We start from the raw sequence: 24,014 nt of genomic DNA, 5'->3' as shown, positions 1-24,014 counted from the left end.
ATTATTTGGGGAAAAAAAAGACAGTAGAGTCCAATGGATATAGCCATTATTGAGGAAAGAAGGGAGAAGAGAAGGTACTGAATATCCTAACTTTCCATAACACAAATCGATGCCTTTGTTCCAAGGGTCCAACTAAATACCATTAGAAACTTAGTTTGCTCAACTATGAATATTTGTTAGAAAAGTTTTGTTTCTTTTTTTTTTTCTTTTGGAGGGATAAATAGGAAAAAGATAAGAGAAAGAATAAAGGCTTGATAATTAAAAGATAACTTAATTAAAAGGGTATCTGCCCTGCTATTTCATAAGTGTAATTTGAATGAGCTTAAAGTCAGCATTATTTGTATTACAATCTAGGATTTACTAATAACTAGATGTGGTCAATGACCAAGTCATTTAATTTGGATCTCAAATTTCACATTTGCCAAATTAGGAGGTTGAATTCAAGAGTTTCTCTAAGGCCTCTTTTCAGTGCAATAATCCCATGGTTCCATGTCATTAAAGTTTCCAGGCCAGGGAGAAGCCAAGTGATAAGCTGCTAATTGATCCCTTTGAATGATAGAAGGGGAAAAGCCCCCAAATATGATCTTTACTTTTGTGGTCTAAAAAGTGATCACATCTTCTTATACACAGGGTTGCTAGAAAGTAGGGGTGAGAAAACATATCCAGGAGTTACTCAATTCTCAAGGGTATGTACAATTGGCCAATTAATGCTCACAGCAGATGCTGCTGTCCTTTCATCTCAGAGGAGTCCTCAGTTTCAGCAGAATAAGAAAGCAAAGTCTCTTGCTGCCCTGGGTACAGTGAGTTAGTTACCTTTGCTGTTTTCCATCTTGGTAAATGTCACTATCTTCTGATGTCTGCAACTCTACATCCCTTCCTGATGTACATGGACCTCCCAGCAGGAGAACCCTTTCCCAAGGCAAATGGCAGATCTTGACCTCCTCCTAGATGATTCCTGGGCAAAGGAGGGTATCCGAGGAAGGGATAGGGCAAAAAAGGATGTGTGAGGGAATGAATCTATGTACTCAAGAAAAGGAAGGGGATTCTGTTTCAGGGGAGATAGCTGTTTTTCTTTGTAAGAATTATAATTTTGTAGTTATTGAATACTATGAAAATTCTTACAGAGACCCCAAATCCTTTCCTCTGTCAGGAAAACAGAAATATAACTAGGATGTGTAGTTGAAGAGCTGGGATAAGGGAGAAAGAAAACACACTCCCTCCCAGACACAATCTAGAGATCACAAGATCGCTTGTTTTATGGTATAAAGAGTCTCACGTCCTCAAGTATTGGGAGGGAAGATAGGTTTTAAGAGAAGATGAGAGAGGGAGTTCTTAATCCAGTGGAAGATGGGAAATGATATGAAGAAAAAGATCACTCCCCTTTTGTAATGTAATTTGTACCCACAATTAGACTGCCGTTTCACATGCTGTCCTATTCCCTTTGTTATTCATTGCATGCTCTCCCCCAGCTCTACCTTAACTACCCCCAATTGTCCTCAGCGTGGTTCTCCCTTTCCCTCCCAAACCCAAGTGAAAAACCATTTCCTCCAGGGAGAAGTCAGTCAATTCCCCAAAGCGTCCTACTTTTCCACAGAGAGTAAAATAGTAACTGAGTGGTTCTTCCATAGGATCTGTTCTCTCTCTCTAGAATATGACAATCACTGTTCTGGCATTATGTCAAGGGCAAAACAACTGGTAACTCTTTACTGGCACGCCTCTCACAGATAGCTTTGCCATAACATTTGCTGAGCAGAGGGCTCAGAACACAGGACTGCTGAGTTGTGGAGGGTACTTGAGACCCAGATGAAAAATAGCTTCAACTTTCTCTTAAGCCAGGGAAAGTGCTGGACTTGAACTCAGAAAAATGTGACTTCAAATCCTACCTCAGATAATCATTCTTATAGGATCCTCCACATGTCATTTAAGGTCTCAGCTTCTGTTTTTTCTCCTATAAAATGGAGCAGTAAATAATAACACCTACTTCATAAGGTTGTGGTAAGATGCAAATGAAAACATATGTAAAGCATTGGCTAACCCTTATTAACTTCCATAAGGAATTTGGTTCTAGTTAGAATGCCCAGTTTTTCTTATTTATAGCCTTCTTTGCCCAGTTGGCAGAGAAGTCAAGTTTGTATACATGGCTTATATAACTCAGTACACAGTATGGAAGACACACAGTGTTCCTTACTGAGAGCTGAGCTCCCTGAGTCTGCTCTGCATTCTGAGAAGAACACTCTGCTCAAGCCTCCCAGAGTGGGCAGCAAACTTGGACAAAGCCCCTAGATAAAATCTTCCCTCTCTTAAGAATAAACTCTCTGGAGTTTATCTTGCCCTAGACAAGCTGTCCTTCAAGCCTAGAACATTTTGGCCTCCTGATTTCCCAGCCTAGAATTCTCTTCCTCAACATTTTGGTCTCCTAATTTCCCAGGCTTCCTTCAAATCTCAGCTAAAATCCCTCCTCCTACAGAAAACCTTTTCCAATCCCTCGTAATTCCAGTGCTTTCCCTAGCTAATTATTGTAAATTTATCCTCTATACTGTTTGTATATACATAATTGTGTATATTTCACTAGAGCTCTTTGAGGACAGACTGACATACCTTTCTTTGTATTCCCAACACTTACACAATATCACTTAATAAATTTTTTGACAGATTATTTGCTTGTATATCAAGGCCATCAGTTTGCCCCAGCTAGGAAGGTTAATTTACATCACAGATTCCAATTTATTTGCTTAGCAAATTATTTATTTATATGGTCCCAAGGTTAGTGCAAGGAGATAGTTAATGGGAATCGTACTCCCCACAGGATAGATAGTACTAGGGACACCTTTTTTTTTTTTATTATTATAGCTTTTTATTTACAAGATATATGCATGAGTAATTTTACAGCATTGACAATTGCCAAACTTTTTGTTCCAATTTTTCCCCTCCTTCCCCCATCCCTCCCCTACATGGCAGGTTGACCAATACATGTTAAATATGTTAAAATATAAATTAAATACAATATAAGTATACATGTCCTAACAGTTATTTTGCTGTACAAAAAGAATCGGATTTTAAAATAGTGTACTATTAGCGTGACACTTTTTTTTTTTTAAATAATTCTAACTTTTTATTGACAGAACCCATGCCTGGGTAATTTTTTACAACATTATCCCTTGCACTCACTTGTGTTCCAACTTTTCCCCTCCCTCCCTCCCTCCACCCCCTCCCCCAGATGGCAAGCAGTCCTATACATGTTAAATACTGACACCTTTTCTTAATATCAGTTCCACAAACCAAGGTGTTGGGAAGCAAAATATTCCCCTTAGCATATTAGAGAAAGACCTCTTAAACTGAGCAGGAGGAAGGAGGGGAAGGGGAAAGTAAAAAGAGTAGTGATGGGGGAGGTATACACAGATTGATTCCAAGAGTGAATTTCGATGGAAAATAAATTAGATCTTTATTTTCATAAAGCCTATGTGAAATTTAGTATTTCTTTCAATTACTTAAAAACATTATTCTGAGAAAGGGTCCATAGGTCCCATCAATTTGTCAAAAGAAATAAAAAAGTTGAAGACCTTCTGTTAAAAAGAAGAACTGTTTCATCCAAGAAGTAAGGGCAAAGATGTAACTGCCAGGAGCTGTTAGCTGAGAAAGGGCTCTCTATGCCTACTTCTCTCTTCTGACACTGACAACTATACATATTTTATAAGGTTGAGTGATATTTTATCCCAAAGGCCATAAACCATGGCATATAGTAGTTTCTTGTGGCCTAGTCTTAATGTTGGTGTTTCCACATTTAGAGCAGTCTAAACCACACCCCAAATTAGCTTCTATGTTCAAGGATGAAAACATATTTCCCTCCAGTAGACAAGTTCATCTCTATTTGTGTAGAAGATTGCACATTTTTTCAGATGATTGCTGAATTGGTAGCTTTAGCTTAACTGTTTTTTATTATAACAAGGAAGAATTCTATGGAAGGAGATACATTTGGGAAAGACTGGTATACAAACAAAAGTATTGGGGAAAATATTGGGGATTTAAAAAGATCAACCAAAACTTATTTTTTAAAAAATTATGAAACTAGAGTATAATATTTAAAAGTCTGATTCTTTTTGTACAGCAAAACTGTATGGACATGTATACATATATTTTATTTGACTTACACTTTGACATATTTAACATGTATTGGTCAATCTGCCATCTGGGGGAAGGGGTGGAGGAAGAAGGGGAAAAATTGGAACAAAAGGTTTTTCAACTGTCAGTGCTGAAAAATTACCCATGCATATATCTTGTAAATTAAAAGCTATATAATTTTTTAAAAATCTATGATATATAACAACAAAAAAAGTAGAGTGTAAGCTTTTTTGGGGAAAAGTAACAATGAAACTAAAAGGGGGGGTGGTGGTGATCTATGATACTGAACAACAGCATTAACATTTTTATTTGTTCTTTTATTGGAATCCTGTAGTTCCATCTACCATCTCTGAATTCCCAGACAAAAACATACTTTTCAGGCCAACACTCCCATATTAGAATATAAACTCCTTAAGGACAGGGATTGCCTGGCTTTTGTGTTTTTATCTATAGCACTTGGGTGAGAATAAGAGTTGGATGAAAAATGGATTTTTCAAAGTTGGATGAGTATCCCTAAAAAGGGCTCAGCAAATCCTCACACCAGAGATACTAGTCCTGCTTAAACAACCTATATATCTTTGGTGTAACACAATTTTCATCTGTGGCTCCAAGAAATTGTAGCATGCCCATTGGCCACATCTTGGCAGTTGGTTAAATCAGGTTGAGACTAAAACAACAGACCTCAGACTCATTAGTGAATTAGAGGGATTTCTATCCCAAGTATGTAAAGACTTCCTTCCTCCAACAGAATGGACAGATAAGAACAATTTGTTTAACAAAAGTAATACAGCCAAGATCAGAAGAGAAGCAGTAAACTGGGTGAATTTTTTACATCCAAGGGTTCTCATAAAGCCTCATTTCTAACAAATAGAGAGAATTGATTCAACTTTATAAGAATATAAGTCATTCTCCAATTGATAAATGGTCAAAAGATATGAATAGACAATTTTCAATTGAAGAAATTAAGGCCATTTCTAGTCATATGAACTCACTATTTATTAGAGAAATGCAAATTAAGACAACTCTGAAGTACCACTGCACACCTCTCAGATTGGCTCAGATGACAGGAAAAGATAAAGATAAATATTGGAGGGGATGTGAGAAAAATGGGACACTAATACATTGTTGGTAAAATTGTGAACTGATCCAACCATTCTGGAGAGCAATTTGGAATTATGCCCAAAGGGTTATCAAACTATACATACCCTTTGATCTAGCAGTGTGGATTACAAGATAGTATTTTCAACTTTTTTATTGTTGTTTGCTCGCTTTTTTTTTTCCTTCTCAACTTTTTTTTCTTATTGATCTGATTTTTCTTATGCAGCATGATAAATAAATATCTTTGATAAGTTTAGAAGAGTAGGACATGTTTAACCTATATTGGATTACTTGCTGTCTAAGGGAGGGTGTAAAGGGGAAGGAAAGAGGAAAAAATTGGAACACAAGGTTTTTCAAGGATGAATGCTGAAAATTATCTTTGCACATATTTTGAAAATAAAAAGCTACTATTTAAAAAAAAAAAAAAAAGAATAATTTGTTCCAACTGCCATGAAGGCGACTGAAGCAGGCACTGTCCAATACTTAGAGCTTGGTCAGACATCCAAGACACCAAGGTCATCCACTACAATCTGGGCAATTGATAGTTGTTCTGACTTTTGTTTTACCACTGTATTTCAATGACTCTGGAAGAGAGAGTGAAGCTGATAACTTTGTACAACTCTGCCTTATTTTAATCCAAAGGCAGTACAAGTCAAATCATTTCTCCATGATGTCATAAGTCCTCTTTGAAAACTAAGGATTAATACAATAGCATTTGGCCAGTGCTATAATAATAATAAATGCATTTTTACTGGTTCATTACCACAAACCCACAGACCTACCTTCAGTTTTCTCAGGCTTCCATTTCCTAGGGAACAACTGTTATGGAGAAAAGGTTCTTGCAACCACCATCAAAAATCAACTAACTGCTATCCAATTGACAAGAAAGCCCAAGAACCTTGAGAATAGTTATATATACCTTAGAGCTCCTTCCACTCTTTATTCTTTTCCCCACCAAATCATCATTCTAAGGAGCAACCTTTGTGAAGATTTAACCTGGCAACTGCCTCTAATTGTTCTCAATATCAAAGTTCTTGGAAATGTCAAATGGTTATATGAAGATACAATACTCTCTGATTTGCTACCACTGGTGCCATTCCATCTGACCTGAGACAAAAATCTTCTCTACATGTTGTCTCACCACCAGGACCTAGAATAGGATCTAACGTTTCTATTTACAAATCTAATGTTCAGCTCAATGCTTTATACGTAGCAAGTACATAATAAAAATAAGATGAAATTAATTCTCAAAGACTTACTGATTTGAAGAATTTTCCAACAATTAGTGTTTCAATAAGGTTGACATTGTCAAAAACTTCATTACCATTCTCAGCTAGACTAAGTCCTCATAAAGGAGCATATTTGGAACTTTTCTAGCATGCTGTAGTCCAGGGGTCCTCAAACTACGTCCCACAGGCCAGGTGCGGCAGCTGAGGACATTTATCTCCCTCACACAGGGCTATGAAGTTTCTTTATTTAAAGGCCCAAAACAAAGTTTTTGTTTTTACTATAGTCTGGCCCTCCAACAGTCTGAGGGACAGTGAACTAGCCCCCTATTTAAAAAGTTTGAGGGCCCCTGCGACTTATAATCTATCAGAATCTATATCCCAATGGCAAATTTATCAAGAACTCTGGGCTACCTCATACCATGATGAATTATCTTATTAATACTTTGTGGAAAGTCTCTAGCACATAAGGTAAATGAGGTCACAGGTTAACTTAAGCAGTAAATAAATAGGACTGAGGAAGAAAATAAAAGAGGTCATAGAAAAGGCCTCATTTAAATTAACTTCCTACTGAGGGCATGCACCAATTAGGCATCCAGGCCTTTTTGTGTGTACATATGATTAAAAATAGAATTTTCTTTCTGCTAAACCTATCTTCTTTGAGACTAGTAAGTACAGTCGGTTTCAAATACTGTAGGGCAGGGTTATGGAGCATGATGATTGTTTTTTATAGTCTCTTGTGAACAGACAATTTTCAGATGGCAAAATTAAAGTCAATTATAGTTAGGTGAAAAATGCTCTAAATCACTATTGATTAGAAAAATGCAAATTAAAATAAATCTGAGGTACCACCTCATACCTCTTAGATTGGCTAAGATGACAGGAAAAGACAATGATAAATGTTGAAGGAAATGTGGGAAAATCAATACACTAATGCATTGTTGGTGGAGTTGTGAAATGATCCAACCATTCTGGAGAGCAATCTGGAACTATGCTCAAAGGGCTATCAAACTGAATATCCTTTGTCCCAGCAGTTCTATTACCAGATCTGTATCCCAAGGAAATCATAAAGGAGGAAAAATGACCCACATATACAAAATGTTTGTAGCAGCATTTTTTGTGGTAGCAAAGAATTGGAAAAGGAGTGGATTCTCATCAATTGGGAAATGGCTGAACAAGCTGTGGTACATGAAGGTAATGGAATATTATTGTTCTATAAAAAGTGATGAACAAACTGATTATAGAAAGGCCTGGAAAGATTTGCATGAACTGATGCTGAAAGAAACAAGGAGAAACAGGAACACACTGTATACAATAACAGCAAGAATATGTGATGATCAGTTATGAAAGACTTGGTTCTTCTCAGTGGTTCAGTGATTCAAAGCAATACCAGTAGACTTTGAACAGAAAATGCCATCTGCATCTAGAAAAAACTCAGGAGACTGAATGTAAATCAACACATGCTATGTTTACTTTTTATTTTTCCCTGTTTTTTTTATTTCTCTCATGGTTTTTTCTTTTACTCTTTTTTTTCTCTCCCAATATAATTCATAAAGCAATGTGTATTAAAAATAAACTTTTACAAAAGATAGTTTTTCATAGTTTCAAACTGAATCTTTAAACTTAGACCTCTTTCACCTAGGGACATAGATAAAAAACTGTTACTGAATCACCTTCGACCCACAAGTGTGATGCAGTTGTCAAGAATTGCCAGTTCCTCTATGACTATGGGCAAGTTTTTTTTTCTTAAATAAAATCTTGGTCTATGTTGGGGTCCTCAGCTAGTGCAGACCTGCTGACACCAGCTGGAGTCTGAGCACTTACACAATTATCGTCTCCTGTATGACCTTCGGACATCTCCAGATATGACAGCATAGTCTGATACCCCTTATGCAGTTAGAGAAGCTTTATTGCTTGGTTACATCATCTTGTCTCTCCTGCTTCCTCTCTCTCCCTCTGCTGTCCTGTTCTTATACCCTTCTCATCTCCCCTGCCAACGTCCCCCAGCAACAAGTATGTGTTTAGCTTGTGTATCCAGGAGCCCAACTCCTGAGACGGTGGAGGCGATCTCAGTTTGCTGCATGCTTGATGCCTGCCCTGGCGTGTCTACAGGGTGTGCCCCGGACCTTTATCCAATGAGGCAGAACTCACACCTGAGGCCTCAACATCCATTCCCAAGAGTGAGCTGAGATCCAACCAGCCAAAGACCACAAGGGTCAATTTTGCACAAGACTTGTCTTTGCATAGACTTGTTGCCTATGCAAATGGGGCACTGTGTGCAAGGTACATGATGAAGAGTCTCAGGACTAATGCAGACTCTTGTTATTCTGTTCCCTAGCATTCTTGTTGCTAGGTTCCCTAGTGGGTCTATTTGGATTATAGGCAAGGGGAAAGTAAGGGGAGCACCTATTATGTGTCAGGCACACACTTAGCACTTTACAAATAATAATGTTTACAAATATTATCTCATTTAATCCTCACAACAACCCTGTGAGATAGATGATATTATCACCTTTTTACATTGAGGGAACTGATGGAGACCAACCAGACAGTAAGTACCTGAGGCTAAATTTCTACTCAAGTCTCCCTAATGACAATCCTAACAATCCTTCCACTGCTGGTTTACTGTTAGCTATTTTCTAATCTTTAAGAGTTCATAGTATGACGACATATTCAACATATATAGGACTGCTTGCCATCTAGGGGAGGGGGTGGAAGGTGGGAGGGAAAAATCGGAACAGAAATGAGTGCAAGGGATAATGTAAAAAAAAAAAAATTACCCTGGCATGGGTTCTGTCAATAAAAAGTTATTATAATAAAAAAAAAAGAAAAAATAAATAAAAATAAAAATAAATAAATAAATAAAAATTAAAAAAAAAAAAAGAGCTCATAGTATAAACTATGATCTCCAGTATATAGATCCACTCAGTATGAAATACATATTTTATTGATGGTGAGACAATAAATAGTACCATTTCAGTAAAGTAAAGGATTTTACCTTTAATGGAAGGGTAATTAAATGTAGTAATTTAAGATAGGAAAATAAATATGAAGAAAAGGAAAATTTTTGCATTCAGACATGCAAAAATTTTTATCAATGGAAAGAAAATCTATTGGCATGCATTCATTCGACAATAATTGATCAAGGAAGTGGCTATGTAACATCCATCCCCTTAGATCCTTGAGAATCTGGCTCTATAGGTCCTTGCTACTTTTCCCAAGTTTAGTGGGGGCTGTTTGTAAATCATGACTCAAGTCTTTAACAAATCAACATTCCATTTACATAAGAGAAAAAAATCCTGTGACACATCCATTTTTTATTGTTCACTTGTATCTCACTCTTCAGTGTTTTGGAATTTTCTTAACAGATATTGGAGTGGTTTGCCATTTCCTTGTTTAGTTCACTTTATAGCTGAGAAAACTGGGAAAACTGATTTATCCAGAATCACACAGATAAGTGACTGTCTGAGGTCAAATTTGAACTCGGGAAGAAGTCTTCTTAATTCCAGGCCTGACATTCTATCCCATGTGCCACCTAGCTGCTCTAAGTAAAACAAAAACATAAAAGCAATTTAAGGAAAAACCACAAAGGAAAATCATAGTTATTTTCATGTGATGTCTCTTGATAAATTTTGAGCTCTTTGAGGGCAGGGACTTTTTTTGTGTTTCTTTGTATTCCCAGCGCTTAATACATACAGTATCTGATACATTATAGGTGCTTCACAAATACTTATTGACTGACTACAATTATTACACAAATGGATGAAATCTTTTATATACTCTAGGAAGTTTATAATCTAATTCCACTCCCTTCTCTTTAATGCACATTACTCCTCCCAGCATACCAAGGGAGAGACATAATCACCTGCAAACATAAGGATCCCCTATCACAAAATTTAGGATTTTGTGTCCTCTGTCTCATAATGATCTATTGAAACCTCTCTGCTCAGCTTTGGGATCCTCAGGATTCTGTCAGAGGCTTGGATTTAAGGATACCATAGTTATACTGTCTGATCTAAGTGCTCCCTTTCTATCTTCCTGAACAAACCAGAGTTTATCCTTTCTTAACCCTATTCCAGTAGGTCCACTTTTCAAATCTGCTATTTCACACAAAAAAATTCTCCATCAATAAGAATTCTTACCAGGTAAAATCATTGCTCTAGGTGAAATCACTGCTCCAAGGTCAGACATATAGACTCCTGGGAAATATGTTTTAAATGTGGTCTGGGTGGAGACCTCTAGAAGTCCCTAAGACCCTTTCAGCAGGTCTTCAAAGTTAAAACTTTTTATAATAATACTAAGATGTTTTAATTTGCAATATGGTAATTATCAATAGATACAACCCACACTCAAAAGTTCTCTGGAAAATTCCCACTGTTCTAAATCAAATATCATGGTAGATAAAACTTATATTATGAAATTTGTTACATTGTGGTAAATAAAGAGATATTATTATTATCGTTGCTATTATTGTCATTGGTGTCATTTTTAACTTGGTAATAACAAATACAGTTAAAGGATAATTTGAAAGGGACTTATTTATAAACTCAGACAGAACTGTTTACTAAAAGCATGAGAGACTTTAGAGAAGAAACTTGTCATATTCACTATTACTCTGATCTATTCTCCCTGCGCCCTAAACTTTTTCCATGGGCAAAAGGAGATAATACTTGGGATTTTTTAGGATTGGACATACGCTAAATCCCATAAAATAAATACAAATTCCTTCTTGAGGAAAAGAGATTTAATGAGGACTATAAGTCAAATAAAACTATAGGAAAAATTATTAGATGAATTATGAAAAAAAGTCTAGAATACTGGATCTACCAATTATAGGGACTTGTAAGGGAATATCTCTAGCTCAACCTAAAAGCAAAATTCTTTTAAAAAATCACTTTTATTTGATGAAAACAAAATCCCTAATAATAAAAATATATAATTGATTGATGATGGAGAAAGGATAGCAGTCAACTAACAATTGATACCTATCCTAGATCAAGTAAAAACTACCTAGATATGAGATTATAAAAATATTTCAACCGTTATGAGAGAGAGAGAGAGAGAGAGAGAGAGAGAGCAGGGATGGGGGTGAGGATGAGGGTAGAGGGGAATGTCAGAGACAAAGACTTTAGCCAATTTCTTTGAAGCCATATTTATGTGTGGGACAGTGACCCTTGCCCAAATTAAAATCAGAAACTTTCAAGGTTAAAAAAAAAAAGACAAAAAAGGATTTGTTATAATCTTGTCAGAAAGGGCAACTCCCAACATACAAGGTGTCAGTAGAGGAGTGCAAGGCACAAAATGCAAAACACAAGATTAAATAGATCTTATGGGTCCCCCTCCCCAACATTCTAAACATGGAAGTCTATCTCAGATACAAAAGAATATTAGTAAATAACAAACTCTTAATTTAAATTTCCCTAGAGAACTGCTATACAAGTGAATATTCTTGGGTGAGAGAATTCTATTACCTGAATTCCCAAAGCCACCATCGACTTTAAAGAAGTACGTAAATGCTAATTAAAAGTTGGAGGAAACAAGAGGATAATGTTCAAGACAATTGTACACCTGCAGCTTTTTAGCTGTAGCTCTACTTGTTAAAGTCTCAAGACCATATTCCCATGAGAAGTCTTCCCTCAATTTATCCTATATAGTTGCTACTTTGGAGAATAAGATCACATGCTTGTATTTAGGTGTCTTTCTCCTGAAACCTATCTCAGCTCCTCCCCCTTTTTTAGCGAGTGACTTAGCATTGCTTCCACATTCCAAGCTCTTTCAGGGAGACAGTCAGGTTTTACTCCCATTAAGGAATAGAAAACCTCTTTCTTAAACCAGTTGGAAGAACTCATTAAGGACCATAATTCAGAATCAAGGGAATCCTATGCTACTGAAAATAGAAAGCCACTCTTTTTATCCATTAACCCTTTTGAAGACCATTCTTATACTGATGAGAGAACTATGTAAGGGAAAATCAGGCTCTTTCATAAGCTTTGATCAGATTCAAACGGCCAGAAGATGTCAATTGCTAATCATGATATTGATATGCAAGGAAGAAATTGGCATCCTGTAACAAAAGAGTTTAATTCTGTTCCAGATGTATTGTTCTTTGCCAATTAATTTAAGAAGGTTCATCTTCACTATATCTTACTGCTTCTAAAAATTCTTTATACTAATATCAAAAGCAAGATAGAAATGGAAATATAGAAGATTTTTCATAATCACTTTTTTGGTATTATTTTGAAAGTTGTTTTCAGAAATTACATTTTCTTTATTTCCTGCTTGTTTTGCTAAACCACATTATCAATTATGAAAACAAGAACTGATTCACTAAGCAAAAATTTGAACTAGATGATCCCTTAGTTCCTCATAATTCTGAAAATTTTTATAATACTAATAATTGATTCATATAGCATTGTAAGATTTGTACAGTATAATTCTATATTTTTTCTTTTATCTGAATGAAACTCAGAACACAATATGAAGCTTTGAGATTTATTAAGCTCAAAGTGCTTCTTTATGAGTTCATGTATTTTATGATATGCTTAAAGTTTCTTCACTAAGTTAAAAAACAAAGAGAATGTAATTAATTTGCATCCCTGATTTGCAAAACTAAGTCCTAGACAAATTTTAAGGAAAATAATTCATATTTTAATCATTACACAGTTCCTCATCTGTAAAATGAGATGGTTGAACTAAATGGCAGCTAAGATCTCTTCTGGGCAGATAGATAAAAAGCTGGATCTGGAATCAAGAAGACTCAATTTAAATCTAGCCTCAGATACTTGTGTGACCCTGGGAGATGGAAATGGCAAGCTACTCCAATATCTGCTAAGAAAACCCCACGATAGCATCACAAAGAGTCAGACATGACTGAATACAACAACAACAATAGCAACAGGGTCTCTTCTATTCTAAATCCAATTGATTTTGTAATCTAATTCAGAAACTTCAGGGGAAAAAATGTTGTAGAGGGAGAGATGTGTCAAAAGAATGTAATATTATGTTCGTTGTTTGTTAATGAGTTCAGTAGGCAATGGGGAAAAGGGGAAAAAATTTGAGAGAAATCCTAGAAGATGGAAATTTTTGTAGTATAGAACAAAAAAATTCTATGTTGATGTCTCTGCTGAGACAATCGACATGATTAATGTTGTGACTTTAACTTAACCAGCCTTCCAACATTCCCATGAAGCACAAAGGTCTTTGGCCAAAGCAGAAGAACAGAGCTGGTCTTGGGATCCAGGGTGCTTAACTGGCACATGGCCTTTCAGGAATAGAGCCAGAAAGGGATTGGCAACCAGCTGCTCCCAGACCACATGAGGCTCTTCAAGTACATATGTGAGGCCAGAGTAAATAAATGAGTCAGTACCTGCAAATTGACTCATCTCATTAATGTGCAAACACACAAACAATGGAAAGCTACCCTGGGTGTGCAGTAGAGAACTCTGAACATGCTCTTATTCTCCTCTTTCTACTGTGGAAGTATAGAATTTCCTTGGGGTTGCCCCACTACAATTTCAGCTTAATAACAGCTAGCATTTATATAATGCTTCGAGATTTGCAAAGTACTTTACAAATATTATTGCATTCTAGCCTCATATGAGGTAAGTACTGTTATCATCCCTATTTTATAGATGAGGAAATGGTAAGGAGATTAGAGTGCCTCCCAGCATCACATACCTAGTGTCTGAAATTTCTTCTTAGTTCTTACCCTACTCCTCAGAGCATGCTACCATTCTTATCTTGCCTTTTCTACCAACCTCTTTTATTGTCTCAGTGTCTCAAAGTGAGGCTTTCTCTGTCTTCCAAGGTAATAATTAGTTGATCTGATATGCTTGCACTAATGTCCCAGTGGGAGTGGTTTATTGAAATTCTCTGGATCATTCCTCTAAATTCTAAGACACACACACACACACACACACACACACACACACACAAGCATTATAAAATAAAGTCATTTTTGTCACAAATTTTGTTATGTTTTGTCTTAATTTTCTTATATTAACTTGCCCAAATAAAATGGATTAATAAACTATACAAATCTTTTTTTTTTTAATTAAATATCACAATTGATAAAAAACTGGACTTGGAATCAAGATCTGAATGCAAATATAACCTCAGACACTTAGTAGGTTTTCTCATCTGTGAAATGGGGATAATAACAGCACCTATCTGCCAGGGTTGTTTATTAGTATCAAATGAGATATTTATAAAGTGATGTACAAAATTTAAAGCATTATTATCATATTAATAGTAACAATAATAAATCATTACAGATGATATCTATTGAATGCTTTATATTCAATTAAATAACTGATATTTACATAGTGTTTGAAAGGTATCTTGGCAGAGTGAATAGAATATTGGCTTTTGAAAAATTAGGAAAATCTAGGTGCAAGACCTGTATTAGCCTCTGACCTGTATTAGCAATCTATCTCCCTCTATAAATCAAAACAGATAATTTCCTAAGACAGCAAAGATCACAAGTTGACTTATCTGCATAGACTGAGGGAAATTTCCCCAAAGAATTCTCCACATGTTTGGAATTATAAGTTTAGACTAAATATATGTAAACATATTTGTAAACAAGGACATATAATACATACATATGCACTCTATATTTACCAAATACTTTCCTCTAAATTGTTATCTCCAGTCTAGTTTTGAAAAACAGAGCCTTGTTAGAGAAATAAAATGACTTGCCCAAGGTTACATAGTCAGTCAATCAATGAATGAACATAGATTAAATCTACTATGTGGCAGGCACTGGCCATACAAAAAGAGAAAAATCCCTGCCTTCAAGGAGTTTATGCTCTAACTAAAGAGATGACAAGCAAATATGTAAGAACAAGCTACATACAAGATAAATAGGAAATAATTAAGAGAGAACGGGAAGGCACTAGCATTAAGAGGGGTTGGGCAAAGTCTCTTTCAGGAAGTGGAATTTAGTTGGGACTTAGAGGAAGCCAGGAATGTCAATAGTTTAGAGTGAAGGAGGGAGAATTTTCCATTTATGGAAAGCCAGAGAAAATGTCCAAATCCAAGAGATGGAGAATCTTGTTCACAGAACATCTAGGAGGCCCAGTGCCACTAGATAGAAGAGTACTTGTTGGGCAGTCAAGTCCAACAAGATTGGAAAATAAGGAGAGGGCTAGATTATGAAAGGTTTGAATGCCAAATAGTAATTTTCATAACTGAGATTTTTAAAAATCTCTCACCAGGACACACTATCTTACATCCCATATAGCCTCTTTTCAAACTGTATATAGGCTTTGATCCAGCAGTGTCTCTACTGGGTCTGTATACCAAAGAGATCATAAAAAACAGAAAAGGACCTACATGTGCAAAAATATTTGTAGCAGCTCTTTTTTAGTGGCAAGAAACTGGAAACTAAGTGGATGCCCATCAGTTGGAGAATGGCTGAATAAGTTATGGTATATGAATGTTATGAAATATTATTGTTCTATAGGAAACAATCACCAAGATGATTTCAGAAAGGCCTGGAGAGACTTGCATGAACTGATGCTAAGTGAAGTGAGCAGAACCAAGAGAACACTGTACACAGCAACAAGACAATGAAATGATCAACTCTTATGGGTGCAACTCTTTTCAGCAATGAAATAATTCAGGCCAGTTCCAGTAGACTTGTGATGGAGAGAACCATCTGTGTCTAGAAAAAGGTTTTGGGGAGTGAATGTGATTCACAAGATTGTTTTGCAAGAGTGAATGTTAAAAACTGTCTTTGCATGTATTTTAAAAATAAAAGCTATTGTTATTATTTTTTTAAATATAGCCTCCTCTATATTCAATATTCAATTAATTGTAGTGTTATTTGTAATTGGGGGGAAAAAACTCCTGAATAAATCATATCCAATGGTAATGATATGGTTAAATAAAGTTTAGTGCATTAAGTGCATTATAATGCAATTAAGATGAATAAAAGAATGAAAAAAAATCTAGAAAAACCTTTATGAAATAAAACAAACAAAAAAGCAGAGCTAGAAATATAGAGTACACATTAACTACAACCATGTAAGAGGAAAAGTAAATCTAGATAAAACAAAGAATCCTGAGAATCTTAGGAGCGACTAAAAAGTGATTCTGTTGGGAAAACCCCAGAGAACTAGGTCTACAAGAACTGAATACTATATAAACTGTCATATGTGTGTGGGGGACAGCCTTGATCAAATTAACTAATCAGAGACATCTTCAAGTACAAAGAGAAATCATTCATTTAGTCCCAGCAGAGAGAGGCCCAAGGACACCCAGGGGATAGAAAGCTATTTCATAATGCTGCCTGTATGTCTGTCTGGGCAAATCACTTATACTTTCTGATCATCAGTTTTCCCATCTGTTAAATAGAAATAATAGCTTAATGTAATGTTTTGTAAACCTAAAAACACTATATAAATATGAGTAGTAACATTAATAGGAAGCAAACACATATACAGGAGATTCACCTGGATCTAAAAACTAAACCAAAGATATGAATATTGGAATGGCCTCAGGCATACTAACCTAGCACTAGGCCCAGAAATATCAACCTTGGAGCAGCAAAGAATGAATTGTCCACTCAACTTGAATCTATGCTTTTGTTGTTGTTATTCAGTTGTAACAATTCTTTGCGATCCCATTTAGGATCTTCTTGGCAGAGATTTTGAAATGACTTGCCTTTTTCTTCTCTAGTTCATTTTACAGAGGCATTTTACTGAGGCAAACAGAGTTAAGTTATTTACCCAGAATCACACAGTTAAGTGTCTCAGGCCAGATTTGAACTCAGGATAATGAGTCTTCCCACCCCCACGCCTACCACTCTATACCCTGAACCACCTAACTGCCTCTTGAGTCTATACTAGATTCCTTGCCTCCTCAGTCACTTAATGACTGAGTGACCCTGGTGCTTAATAAATGTTTATTGACATTTTCCAGTCTTCTTACACATATCTTCTTTCCATAGATTTTATAATCTACTCATATTGGGAAACTGTCTTTGTCACAATACTTTATTTACTGTTTCCTTGACTGCATTGGCAAGTTTCCTTGCCTAGAATGTTCACTTCTTTTTGATCACTGGTCTCTTTCATGAAAATCCAAATATAAATATTTTTAAAGATTTTATTTTAATAGTATATTATTTTTCCAATTACATGCAAAGATGGTTTTCAACATTCATTTTTCTAAGAATTTGAGTTCCAATTTTTTTCTCCCTATTTTCCTTATCTTCTCCTTCTCTACACTAGCAAGCAATCTGATAAAGGTTATATGTATATAGTCATTTTTTAACATATTCCATATGAGTCATGTTGAGGAAAAAAAAATCAGAATTATAGAGAAAAACCACAAAAAAAACCCAACAAAAGGAAAAAAGTGAAAAAAGTATACTCCAATCCAATTCAGTCAGTCTCCATGGCTCTTTCTCTGGATGCAGATGGTAATTTCCTCCCAAAGTTTATAGTTATTGCCTTGGATCACTGAATTGCTGAAAAAAGCTAAGTTAATCACAATTGACCATTATACAGTCTTGCTGTTGCTATGTACAATGTCAAAAACATCTTTCTACAGGAAGTCTTTCCAATTACTCTTGGATACTAGTGCCTTCACCTCAAAGGTTACTTTCTTCACTTTCTATCAATTTAAATGTACCCCATTAGAATGTGAGCCCTTCCCAGCCAACTGTTATATCCTATTCTGGTATGCAATTTAGAATTATGTAAATAAAGCAATTAAGATGTCCATATCCTTTGACTTACAGGCTATGCTTCTAGGAATATGCCACAAGGAAGCTTTTGACAAAAAGAAAGACTACATATGCACCTAAATGTTTATTACATTGCTTTGCAAAGAATTGACTGGAAACAAAGTAAAAGCCTGGGTTAAACAAACAGTAGTACAAGAATATACTGAATATTACTGTTATAAAAAATATGTGGAAGCATAGAAAGACTTATGTTACTTGGTACAAAATGAAGTGAGCAAAACCAAGAAAATAATTTTCAAAATTACCACAGCAATGTAAATGAAAAGTATAACAAACACAAAACAATTGAAATTGAATGTTGCAAAATTATAAAGCCTTAACCAGGACTCAAAGAAGAGATATGAGAAAACATTTCCTTCTGTTCCTTTGCAAAGATATGAATTTCCAAGGCTATAAACTTTTACACAGTGTCAGATTTTTTTTTTTTTTTTTTTTATGTGTTGACTGGTTCTTCTTTTATTATTAAGGATGACTGGGAAATAAGGAAGAAACAACAGAGTAGGAATCTAGGAGATATAAAAACAAAAGATATCAATAAAAAGTCTTTTTAAAAGAACACTGTTATATACTTCAACAACAATACTGTATGAAAATGTATTCTGATGGAAGTGGATTTCTTTGACAGAGACCTAACTCAGTTTCAATTGATCGAGGATGGCCAGAAACAGCTACACCCAAAGAAAAAAACACTGGGAAATGAATGTAAAACTGTTTGCATTTTTGTTTTTCTTCCCGGGTTATTTTTACCTTCTGAATCCAATTCTCTCTGTGCAACAAGAAAACTGTCTGGTTCTGCACACATATATTGTATCTAGGATATACTAGGACATATTCAACATATCTAGGGGAGGGGGTGGAGGGTGGGAGAGAAAAATCGGAACAGAAGTGAGTGCAAGGGATAATGTAAAAAAAAATTACCCTGGCATGGGTTCTGTCAATAACAAGTTATTACAATAAAAAAAAAAAAAAAAGGAAATAAATATATCAAAATAAAATGTCAAAAAAAAAAAAAAACACGATTATATATCAAATATTATGCTATGTGCGAGTATACAAAAAAAAGTAAAAATAGTTCCTGTCCTGAGGATATAGTGTTCTTTTAAACACTTATATACTTCTCTATATTTACTAGCTGGCCCCGGATCCTATATTGTATTTCCCTTTCACATTCCATACAACCATCCTGCTATTGTCACAGGCTGCCTTGCTATCTGCCTACCATAAGATACACACCTTTGATCTTCTTTTAATATTTTGCTTGGGTCACAGTAATCATATCATGACAACATGCCAATAAAATACATTTCTACTCATGATTTTTATAATTCCTTCCTTGTCTTGTGCAATCAGAATGTAAGCTCTCTGAGGGCAGAATTTTTGTATTTATGTCCCTAACATGTAGTATAATATCTGGCACATAGTAAATAATTAATCCTTTTTTATTAATTCTATCACCTAAACCAATGCTGCCAAGTCTTTTCAATTATTTCCCCCTATCATTTCTTGAAATAATTTCTTTCTGTCCATTTATATAGCTACTGTTTAGGTTTTGGCCACAATCACCTTTCCCCTGAACAATTGTAATGGCTTCTTAATTGTTCCCATTTTCACTTTCTCTCCCCTCTCAAATCCATCATCATAGCTGCTACATAGATATTTCCAACCACAGATCTGATCATATTTCTACTAATCAAGAATCTCTAGTAAGTATCAATCCTAGTGATACTAAAATAAATTATAAACTCTTCTATTTGGCATATAAATGCCATCATAATCTGGCTTCAGTCTGCATTCCTGACATGATTTCATATTACTCTCTTTCATTCACTCTGTTGCATTTAAACTGGCCGAAATGCTTCTCATTCTAACTTCTACCTCTTGGAATCCTCAATATCCTTCAAAGTTTAACTCAAATGCTACCTTCTATATAATGTCTTTCTTTTTTTTTTTATGATTTTTAAAAGTTTTTGTTTTCAAAACATATGCACAGATAATTTGATAACATTGATCCTTGCATAGCCTTGTGTTTCAGATTTGCCCCTATTTCCCCCCAATCCCTCCTCTAGATGGCAAGCAATCCAATATATGTTAAACATGTTAAAATATGTTAAATCCAATATGTATAAACATTTATATAATTCTCTTGCTGCACAAGAAAAATTAGATCAACTTTCTTGTGCAACAAGATAACTATAAATATATATACATATATTTTATTTAACATATTTAACATGTATGGTGTAATGCCAAAGTACACTTTTAATGGGGTGACCAGTTCCTCCATTTGTCCTGTTTCATAATTCTGCCTTAAGGTTATGACCGTCCCCTCTTAATTCTAATGTCAATTAGAATATCAGTAACCTCCGGTTATCCCCACCTAGCTCCCTCCATTTTGAGATGATAGTCTCCTCTGGCGCTGGCATCAACTTGGATCCCAGTATTTCTCTCCATTTAATAAACTATGGAATTGGTCTCTAATCTCTGTCTTGTTCAGTTTCTTTGGCATTACAATGGGACTACCTGCCATCTAGGGGAGGGGGTAGAATGAAGGAGGAGAAAAGTTCAAACAGAAGTTTTTGCAAGGGTCAATGTTGAAAAATTACCCATGCATATGTTTTGTATATAAAAAGCTATAATTAAAAAAAAAAAGAAAAATCAGATAAAAAAAAAAGTAAACGAATAAGGAAATAAAATGCAAGTGAACAACAAGAATGAGAATGTTATGTTGTGATTCACACTCAGTCCCTGCAGTCCTCTGTCTGGGTGTAGCTCTCTTCATCACAAGATCATTGGAACTGGTCCAAATGATCTCATTGTTGAAAAGATAACACGTTCATCAGAATTGATTGTCATATAATATTGATGTTGCCGTGTACTATGATCTCCTGGTTCTGCTCATTTTAGTTTGCATCAGTTCATGTAAGTCTCTCCAGGACTTTCTGAAATCATCCTGTTGGTCATTTCTTACAGAACAATAATATTCCATAATATTCATATACCACAACTTATTCAGCCATTCTCCGCCTGATGGGCATCCACTCAGTTTCCAGTTTCTTGCCATTACAAAAGAGCTGCCACAAATATTTTTGCACATGTGGATATATGATGTCTTTCATGATCCCCTGAATTGCTATCACTTCCCAATTCCTGAAATGTGTGTGTATGCAAGGGCATGGAATTCTGCTAAGAGGGAATACTGAAGCCTCTTCGGCCTTCAATGGACAATAAGTTTTCTGCCATATTGCAGAAACGCCTTTGTTGAGCAAGGAGCATTGATTTGTCATCATGGGGATGAGTGTAAGTCCAGGGTTACAGCCAGTGGCTACTTAAACAGGAAGGCCTGAACAGGGCCTGTCATCGGCTTTCCTCCCATTGGCAGATACTATACATACACAAAGCCCAGGAGTTGCTTCTCTGAATTGGGGATTGACTACTATTCATGGGCTGATCATGCTTGCTAAAATGCATTTCAACAAAGCTGTACAGCATAATAAACTGGAGCTCTTTTCATACTCTATGAATCTCCTGCCTCATTCATCTCGCCTCTGAAATCAAAGCTCATATGCCATGAGCTCTTAAAAGACACACAATGTGTACAACACAATGTGTTGTATTTGAGAAATAGTATGATGTGAAGAATAGAGGTTTGGCTGTTGCAAAGACCTAGGTAGAAAGCCCACTTCTAATTAATGCTAGCTATGTGACTCTGGCCAAATCATTTAACCTCTCAATCCCAGTCAATTCTGAGATGATAAACTGAAGAAAATTTGAAGAATATTCTCCAGTGGGGAGAAGAAATTTAAGAAATTTAAGAAATTAAAGAAAAGCAAGGGGTTATAGACCAGAATGGTTTTAGAAAAATGATTCTTAAGGATGTGCCAGAAGTTAGGGGAAGGTTGTTTTGTTGGATGAAGCAGTTGTAAAAATTTGCCTTACTTTTTTTTTTATCCTATTGTGAAATACACTGCTTCACTTTATGAGAGACTGTTTAAAGACCTAAAGACAGTCATGTTGAAATGCTGGAGAAACTGAGGCAAGATAGAGATTTGAGAATAATTTAATAATTTATTTAAAGGGAGAGATTCACTGGGACCAAATAGATCCATAGTTTGGTCCCAGGGCTGAATGAGACTATTGTCTCCAAGAATACAGCAAACAATGTGAGTTCTCAATGATCTATACACAAATGGCTCAGAAGCAGGTGGTATACTGAGGCAGGGTACTGAAAGTTGGAACAGGACTCTGACAGGGTGGGGTGAGCCTCTGGAGAGGGATGACATAATAGGGAGAGTAACCCCGGACTTGGGGAGAGGCATCTTGATAAGACGCTATCTGACATTCCAATAGCTTAGGATGGGGAGAGGCATTCTGATATTCTAAAATATAAGATATTTTATCCTTATCAAATATTCTGATAAAGAGGGAGGGGAGGTTTTGCAGGACTGAGCTTTGAGCTGATTATAAAATGAAGCAGAGAAACTGAGTCAGGACTGGGTCAGGATAATTAGGGAAACTGATTCGGGACAATAAAAGAGAACTGTGGCATAACAATGTCAGTCTGGATATTTCTCTCTTAGCAAAACAGGTTCTTGGGTAAGATTAATACTAAATTAACAGAAATTTATCTCTAACTGGTTTGTGTTTGTAATGCAGATCACAGTTCTTTTTTTTATGATAGCTTGTTAATATATGTTTCTTGAAATTATGTAGATAGATCAATTTCTTGAGTATGGTCTCTAAAAGAATACAAACATTAGGAACAAAGGGAAAAGAATCCTATACTCATGGAATATCAACCCTGTTTTACAGATGAGATTTAATTATCATTTCATGTTAGAAAATTCAACAAATCTAACAAATTTTATTAAGTACCTATGTGTAAGACACTACCAAAATACTGGGAAAACAAAGATGAATACAAACACATACACTGTTCTTGCAATTAAGGAGAATATACTTTGCTGGAAGGGAGAAGAAACACACACAATATAGATAAATAATTATAAGGCAACTTGAGGAGGGAAAGTTTTTGTAACTTGCTTACTCCAGGCTATACTGTGAATCAATTGGCAAAATCGAACTAGAACTCAGTTTCATTCAATTTCATTCATTTATTTAGCTTTCCTGAACCTGATCAAGATAAACTAAAGAGATTCAAATATATCATCTAATAAAGCTGTGTTCCATAAAAGAATCAAAATTTTGTGGTAAGGTGATTTTGTCATCAGAGTAATCTGGGCTCAAATCCTTGCTCTGGTCCTTACCTGTGTGATCATGGGCAAGTTATTCACTTCCTTTGGCTTCAGTTTTCTTGTTTGTAAAAATTATGGGGGTGAATTAGGTTACTTCTAAATCACTTCCTGCTTTAACCCTATGATCCTCTGAATTGGAACAGCCAGTCTTAGTAAAGAATTTCAGTCTTCTCAGATTACAAAAGGGAGGAAAAAGCCTTGAATACACCCAGTCTCTACTGCCAAAGGCCTCATTCTTATACCTTTTAAAGCCTTCTGGAGCAAACTTTTATGAAGCCCTGAAAAGCATCATCGATTCATGGAATGTAGTGCCAGATGTGAGTTGCCATGTAAGAATGAAGAGAAGAAAATCTTTGTGCTGCTTCACAGCAGTTTTAATGAGAGCATTCCTTCCCAAGATGCACATTCTATTGCCTGTACATCTGGTATTTCAGGCAATGAAAGACTAAGGCAAAAGGAGACAGAAATAGTCTTTTTAAATAGTAATTAAAATAACAATAGTGCGAACATTTGTCAACTAAACATCAGAAAATTTCAGCAATTATCATTTTCCAAGTTTATGTT

This window comes from Sarcophilus harrisii, chromosome 1 (genome assembly GCF_902635505.1).
Source record: "Sarcophilus harrisii chromosome 1, mSarHar1.11, whole genome shotgun sequence".
Taxonomy (NCBI): domain Eukaryota; kingdom Metazoa; phylum Chordata; class Mammalia; order Dasyuromorphia; family Dasyuridae; genus Sarcophilus; species Sarcophilus harrisii.
The sequence above is the reverse complement of the archived record's forward strand: the minus strand, read 5'-3'. Positions refer to the sequence as shown.